We start from the raw sequence: 9,039 nt of genomic DNA on the forward strand, positions 1-9,039 counted from the left end.
TACTTCCAAAGTATGATTGAGTGCGGATGTTTGAATAACCTAGTTATTCGGGAAGTCAAAATATGTGAAGTGAAACACACGAATAATCAAATCCAATATGGTTACAAAACTTTTGAGTATAAATAAAACACACATTATTCATTGTATATATGTGTCTTGCACACCATCTATGCTTCGCATTTGGTAATTCTTCATTTGTTGCTTTAAGCAATCCCTGCAATGTAATTTAAAATAAATACGTAAACATATAAGATGATGATAAAGAAAAATAATAAAAATGCTAACAAATTACAAACCTTTTTTGATCAGAAATTACAGTAAACCCTCCTCCATCTTGCAGGTTAAGATCCTCTGTGAGCAGTTGTAGAAACCATTTCCAATTAGCTTTATTTCCAATGTCAACAACTGCCCAAGAAATTGTTTGGTTTTGAGCATAACATCATCTCTATGGTGTACATGCAACCCTAATTGCTTTGGGTCTAGGTTATTCTATTATGAACTTACAACTATGAATACAAAAGAAATAAGCCTATGACGAGCATGCATATTTCAAAATTGACATATAATTAGGGTTAGAAACTTTACCACTCTTGTTATGTAGCAATAACAAATTTAATCCTTCTTCATCTTGACTTCTAAAAGCCTAGTGCCCCAAGTGTTGCACCTCTAATGGAGTTACAAACACCCAATGCAAGGAGGATGACTTAGGAGAGAAGGATTTTGGCTAGGGTTTCTTTCTTGGATGCTCAGGCCGAAAATCCCTTGTATAGGGTCATATATATATATATATATATATATATATATATATATATATATATATATATATATATATATATAGTTGTGGTTGCTAGGGTGTTCAGGTGGAAACCCTAATACCTAACTTAGGCAACAAGCAGCCCATGAACTATTTCCTTAGAGCCCATGGACGAAATCTATAGGGCTTCACTATAGGATTTCTCCCACTCCACTCTATGGTGTCCATCGGCCCAATTATGCAACTATCAATGATTTTCATAATAGTCCCCCAGTTATTTAATCAGTCTCTTTTGACCACTAAATTAATTCCAAATTAATTTATGATCAATACTAATTAAATAATATGATTTTCAAATAATATATTGATCTTGTAATATATTAATAAATCGAGTACCAATTTATTATTCACATAATAAATTCTACTTTCTCTCCTTTTGTCATCCTATCAAGTTGCATGAGTGAAGGCAACCCAAAAGGACCATGCTCATAATCGGGTCAAATACATACCAACAATAGTTATTGTCTTAGACACCTAATCCAACAACAATTAGATATACTTGGTTGTTTGGATACCTCCCTATTGTTGTGAGTAATTCTCCTTTACATGTCCCTTTCAAGATAAATCCATTTAGACCAATTAGCCTACAACACCCTATTTTCCAACCTTCCTTGATTGCTTTAAAACACACATACATCCTGTGAAAGTATGTTGTATGATCTAGATTGACAGTGACACCCACTTGGACGGTGCTACCAGGATATGACCTTAGTAACTCATGACAATAATCCCACACCCTACCATAATGGTCTGTGAGTTTACCATCTATAATGCTCATTGCTCTACAACTGGTTGTGTACACCATAGACCAAGACACCCCACAATAAACTTGGTTCTAATTATTGATTGCATCTCCTTACACTTCATGTTAGGTTTCATTATCGACACCTTCAAAAAGTGTCTTGCTAGCCTTATCGGACTCAGTAAATTTGAAATATTGAAATTTCTAACACATTTGTGCTCATCAGCTAATGTTTTAATCTAAAAATACCTTTCTTGATTCATCCAAGAAGCATGAAATCTGAATGGACAGGGTTGATACTTCATCTTAGAATCACATTTGGCAATTAATCGTATAGTGTCAGACTTCGCAGATTTAATGTTATACCCCGCCTTAATGGCATAATTAGTGAGACATCGTTGTAACTGATGTGGTGATTCATACCTTTCACCAAGAAGGGGCTTCATCTTATTCCACTTAATTGATTGATCGTGAATAGGGAAGCCTACACCACCCACATCTCCCAAATGAAGATCATTATCCCCTGTTGTGTCATCGATTTCCTACTCTGAACCAAACCCTTCTTTATCTTCATCAGCAGCATCATTGGCCTCATCGGCTTCATTATCTTCATAATCAGAACTGAAGTTAAAAAGCATCCTTGCATCTCTCTTTACCTTGTGTCTTGAAATCATCTTATTCCATTTCCACATCTATGTGCTTAGTATCGACCACCTCCTCATCAACGTTGTATTCTTCAGAGTCGTATTGTTCAGAAGATTCATGGTGAACTTCCTCTGATTCGACAACCATTAATAAAAATGGTCGGGTTTTACCTTCGTTTCTCTCAGTAAAACCATACTTCCTCTGTGTTCACTCTATAAACCCTAACTTTTTCTCTCAATCGATTTACCGAGACAACGAACAAAGTGGAAATGGAAGGGTAAAGCCCTCGTGTACACGTAAGTGCCACATACGCATAATACCGATGGGATACCAGCTAACCGAATAAATATCCCGTTTTGATTATGTTTACCAATAATTAGGACTAAATTGCAATATATATATATATATATATATATATATATATATATATATATATATATATATATATATATAGGGACTAAATCGATTATACGGTCAATACATAGGGATTTTATTGAAGTTTTCCCAAAATAAATCTAAAATAGATTGTCAAAATGGAAAGCTAATTGTCTTTCTATCGGGGGCAGTTAGCTCTTGTTAAATCGGTTCTAGGTAGTTTGTCAATTTATTAGATGTCTATTTTTAAAGTTCAAGTTGGGGTGATTATAAACTAGAGGCTTTGAGGAGTAATTTCTTTTGGGGTAGTGATGGAGATAGCCGTAAAATCCAATGGGTTAAGTGGGATAATGTGCTCGCAAGTTTTGATAAAGGAGGGTTAAATGTTGGTAGCTTGACAACCTTTGATAATGCACTTTTAAAAAAATAAAGATGGAGATTTTTGCATGTTGTTAATGAAATTTGGAGGAAAGTGATTCAATCTATTCATGGTCAATCTGGAGGCTTTGTTGTTGTCGGTTTGAAAACAGGTGGAGTGGGTTTGTGGTCTAGGTTGGTCTCTATAATTCTCAAGATGTATAATTCCGATATTGTTCCTTTTAAATACTATTGAAAGGAGGTTTGGAAAGGGTGATAGCATTCGGTTTTGGGAAGACATTTGGCTGGGAAATCAACCCTTTAAGTCTCGATTTAATAGACTATTTCGTTTGGAGTTGAATCAAGATTGTTGGGTAAACGATAGGTGGGAACAAGATCAGTGGGTTTGGAATTGGAGATGTGTAGTTAGGGGGTAGGGAAGAACAACAATTGGAGAACATGTTGGAGGTCTTACAAGATGCCTTCATTTTCAGTTCTGAAGATCGGATTTGGTGGCGTCTTGATGAGCACATAGTTTTTTTCGGTGAAATGTACTAGAGACTATATTGATGAGGCTATGTTACCGAATAATTTTCATCTAACTAGATGGTGTAAGGCTCTTCCGAGAAGAGTTAACATCTTTGTGTGGATATTTTTACTAGATAGATTGCCTATATGTTTCAATCTTTCCAAAAAGGGAATGGATTTGACCAATATTTAGTGTCTGTGTTGTAATATTACTACATGGGCGACTTGGAGTGTAACATCTTGTTTATTAAATAAATAAATAGGTAAAATTAATGAATGAATAGTCGCCCTAAATCCATATTATTTAGGTTGGTGTTGGTTTTGGGGAGCCAAATGTTATAAATTGGATTATTTGGGGGTGAAAGAGTAATTTTGGGATTTATTTTGAAAAGATTTTGGAGGATAAGGGTTTGTTTAGTAAATTAGGGATCAAATTTGAGAGGAATTATGGAAGCAGGGGTGTAAATGGTAAATTTTGTACCTAAATTATAATGGATTTTAATGCTGAGGGTTTAAATGGTAAATATGGGATTAAGGTTGAAAGAAAATGATACAGGGAGGATCCATTTCCGCCATTATGGCATTAAGTTTCCTAGGGCATGGGTATATAGCCCATATAAACCCTAACCCTAACTAAACCCTCCATCTGTCACCCCTCTTATGTCTCCTGCCGGCCGCCACCCTCTCCACCTTCAACTTACGGCCGTTGCTGCCTAATCGAGTTCCACTACCACCTTATACCCTCCTTCATCCCTGACGTCGATATTATCCGACTCCAACCCATTTCCGATCAGCAAATGACGGCATGCAACCACGGGATGGCCGCCACCCTCACTTTGTTAACCTTCGGTGCGTACCACCATCATTGTTGAGGTCGCCACCGCCTCCAAGCCATTGTCCAGATTGGGAACCACCGATTGCGCCACTTCAGTGCCGCTGATGATTGGAGAATTGATGAACTGACGGCTGAACGTTGGGACAGAAGAGGCTGAAGAGTCGAGGCGATGGTTGCTGTCGGCGAAGACGCTCCTAGATGCAATTTCATTGTCACTGAATCGTCGAAGACACCTGGTGATTCTTATAGGTATCGAACACCATGAACCTGTGCTGCCCGTTCTGTTGAAGACCAAGATCGTCGCCATCGTTGTGCCGCTGTGTCGCTGCCGCCACCGTCTTTTCCCCTTCAAGGTAAAAATCCAAGTGTGAGTGTGCATTATGTTGAGTAGTGTGTGTTATGTGTGGCTATGTTTGATCAGAAAGCCAAGGAAGCCACCACCACCACCGTAAGGTGGTGGCTGCCACCATGTGCCATCGTCGGCCACAACTAGGGTGGTCGTGTGTGTGTTTGTATTAGAGTGTATTATTCGGGTTTTGCATTGTAATATTATAACCGATGTGAAAATAATAAAAAGAGACTCGTAACCACCACCGTGAGGTGGTGGCTGCCGTTGACAGACAATATGGAGTTTGCTTTGCGCATCATCCCAGACAAGCTGATTAAAGTTGATCGGTACGTAAAGGGACTCCCATGAGAGTATGTGGTGCCAGTGCGTCAGACACTTACCCTGGAGGCAGCTATCTGGGCTACCAAGTCTGTTGAAGATATGATTAAGGGAAGAACTGCCAACAAGGTTGAAGTTGGCGAGAAAAGAAATTTTGAAGGATCATCAAGGTCTAATGAGAAGAGAAAATTTTCGAAGTCTGGTTCGAAGAAGAAGCACAATGGTGCGATAAGTGCAAGAGGAAGCACATTGGGAGATGCTCTAAAGAAATGGCATGCTTCAAATGCGGGAAGACTGGTCATTATGCCAACGAATGCACAAACAAAAGAGAAGCCTGCTTTAAGTGTGGTGAAGAATGACACTTCAAGCAAAACTGCCCAAGAAGGAAAGAGATTACAAAGCCAAATGTGCTGCCAAAGCCAAAGGCAAGAGCATTTGAAATGATCCTTGATGAAGCAGATGACAATGCGAGGAATCAAGGATGAGGATTTTATATCCAAAGATCAAGTTATTAAGTAGCAGTGTGAATAGTAACTTATGGTGTAGCCTATTAGAGGCATAGTATAGGGTGAACTTGAAATTTTGTGTAATAGTTTCAAGAAAATAATATAAACCCTAGTTTTGTTATCTGGTGTGTTGAATGATTGTATGATTTTCTTGTATGGTGACTTGGTCGATTGTGGGACAATACTTGGGACGAGTATGAGTAGGTTTGAAAGGTAATAGATGCATATACTACCGGAAGCACATGACTCGCACTTTGGATCAGGGAAAATCACAAGGTTACCAAGAACCTAGTAATTGAATTTGTTTTATTCGGGTATGTCGTTATCATTGTTTCGGTAATGACTAGTAAGATGGTTATATCACATTAGAATGTGAAGGAATGTATATTCCATACGACGAAGATCATTAGAGCACGACCCATCGGTCTATTACAATAGATAAGGGAAAGTACTTATCCTAAGAAGAAGAAGGAATCATCAATAAGGATTTATTTTGTAACTACGAAGAGCAGGTGCAAGATTGAGCATCATGGTGATTACTTAGGATGGAAGGATGACGTATGGAATCGTTATACAAGCTCTATTTCTTTGATGATTCCGGGATGTAATCATCCTAAGGGGGAGATAATTGTAACGCCCGCATATTCAGGCTAGTCAATTTAGAGACCATAAGCATCAAAAATGACTTTTTGATAAAATATTATTAAGAATGAATAATCTTAACTAAGTTGTAGTGGTCATGACAAGGATTCCGGATATATAAAGAATGTCGAAATCCAAGTTATAACGAAGAAGTTATGACTTGTCGAAGTTTCGCGACAGAACTGGTACGACACAGCGCGACGTAAATAGTGAATTTATGATATAACGATATTTAGCCTTAGCGATCTAAACGAAAGTCGTAGAATACGTTAAACCGAGAGCGTGCATAAAAAGAATGTCCAAATCTAAATTCGTATGAGGAAGTTATGATTTTTCTAAGTTTCAGCTTAGCAGTATGCAGCCCGAAGTTCGACTTTGAGATCGAGTGAGTTCTAGCCGAAACAATCTAAATGATAATCTAAGATCTCGTTGATAGTAGTGCAACGAAAGGACAGTCGAAAATGGACGTCAAATGAAGGAGTTATGAATTTCTAATGGAGTTTTCATGTCTCGACCTACTAAAAATAACATATTATTAATATATTACAAATAAATTCAAAATTAGCCTACGGAGTCTAAACAAGAGTTGTAGAGCATAATCTCAGCTTCGCGTCGATATAAAGAATATCGAAAACGGAGTTCGTATGTGAAAGTTATGAATTTTTGAAGTTCGGGGCCCGAAACCCCAAAACTGTCAGAGACCACGACGTGAAAACAGTGTTCACGACGTGAGTGTCTTCTGACACCTCCTGGAGTCTGCCATACCCAACTTGCGATGACGCATGCAGTGACGATCAAGCCCACGACATGAAAACACTGTTCACGACGTGAAAATCGAGAAATCAGCCCTATAAATAGATTTGAAGGAGCAGTCGACCAAGGTTGCTAATTCACTCTTCTCTCACCCATATTACCTCGATTTACGTGCAAAGAAGTACCCCCGAAGCCCTTATATCATCCCGAGACCCTAAGTGAGTCCCGACGCTCCGAAGATCCCGAGAATAAAAGAGTTTTCTAGCCGAAACTCTGCCCGCGAGAAGTCCGGTGTGTGAAGATATCTCGGTTTCAACGAAGAATTTCTACTTGAAGAGTCGTAGTGTTGTCCGATAATCGTCTTATCAAGTGAGTGTATTGTCCCTTTCATAAACACGATTTTAATACAAGTATTGTTTGAATGTATTAAGTATATGTTTTGGGTGAGTGTGTAGTTACTCTCTCCTAACACATAAATATGAAGTATTTTCTATGAAATACGTGCTATGTGTTTATATATTATTGTTTATTTAAGATGAGTGCGGAATGGATGTTTTATATAGTTTTAAATGAGTTAAACTGTATATGTATCTTATACCTACAAATATGTTAGGTAGAACATAGGTAGATGAGATAGTTGGTGTGTGATAAAAGATGAGTTGGATAATGAGATCAAGAGGTTAGTTTTAGATCCGTGAGTATGGATCAGGTAAAGAGAAAAACTTGTTATTAGTTCGGGAGTATGGATTAAGACTAAGTTAATTGTCCCTACTCAGGGAGTACGGATTGGGCACACTTATTGATCCGGGAGTATGGATCAGATCAGGAGATTAGTTTTAGATCCGGGAGTATGGATCAGGTGAAGAGATTAGTTTTAGATCTGGGAGTATGGATCGGGTGAAGAGATTAGTTTTAGATCCGGGAGTATGGATCAGGTGAAAAGATTAGTTTTAGATTCCGAGAGTATGGATTAGGTGAATAGATTAGTTTTAGATTCCGGGAGTATGTACCAGGTGAAGAGATTAGTTTTAGATCTTTGAGTAGGGATCAGGTAAGAGGAAGGTTTTAGATACAAGAGTTTAGATCGTGTCGTTGTGAGGATCGATGGGGTGGGATAAGAGTTGCTTTTATATGGTGAAATTATATAAGTTTCTGAGTTTTAATATATATATATATATATATATATATATATATATATATATATATATATATATATATATGATCTAACATTATAGGATGAAAACGCAATATGTTCACCAGGCTCCCAAGCCTGACCCACTCAATTTTCTTTGTATTACAGGTTATGGCACGGGAGCATAAGTTGGCTGACATAACGAGATATTTTGGATTATAGACCAGTAGTTATGAATAACTGTTGTAAGGTCTATTTTGTTCTATTTATGCTTTTGGTCTGTATTGAACATGACATCCTGAGATTTTGTTATATAATGAAAATACATTTCTTTAAAGAAATGCTTTGATAAATTCTTATCATATTTTTGTTTTTGGAACAAATTCCTCAACTGTTTTCTTTAAAAGATTACTCTGATTTTAAAAACAAAGCATAAACAAATCGGTCTTTTCTTGCCGTGAAATTGGGGGATGTCACAGTGTAAGACCATGGAGGGTTTCCATGGAACCTTTATATGTATGGCTTATAGGGTTTGTATATGTGTACTGTTAATTGATTATGTGTTATGTTGATATGATATTGGTACGGAAGACCCTGTGGGGCTTCTGAGGTAGTTGGATATAAGACCATGTGGGGGTACCTATGGCTTTCCTAATTAAGACCATGTCGGGGTTCCCATGGCAATGGACTAAGACCACGTGGGGGTTCCAGTGGCACCCAGTGTAAGACCTTAGAGGGTTTCCATGGCTTCCCTATATGTTTAGATGCATGGTTCGTGTAGTTGATATGATTTATGTGGTTATGTGAATAAGACCTTGGAGGGTTTCCATGTCATCTCCATATGTATATATGCATGCTTATGTGATTGTTGTGGTTTATGTATCTATTATAGTTGATATGGATTATGTGGTTATGTGGTTTGTGTGAGGTATGTTCTCGGGAACTCACTAAGTTTCGTGCTTACAATTTTTTTTATGGTTTCAGGTATCATCGATTTGGAAATGAAGGGCTTGGATTGATCAGAGTGCACACACCTATGATTT

Source organism: Lactuca saligna, chromosome 6, assembly GCF_052625555.1.
Source record: "Lactuca saligna cultivar CGN05327 chromosome 6, ASM5262555v1, whole genome shotgun sequence".
In the NCBI taxonomy this organism is placed as follows: Eukaryota; Viridiplantae; Streptophyta; class Magnoliopsida; order Asterales; family Asteraceae; genus Lactuca; species Lactuca saligna.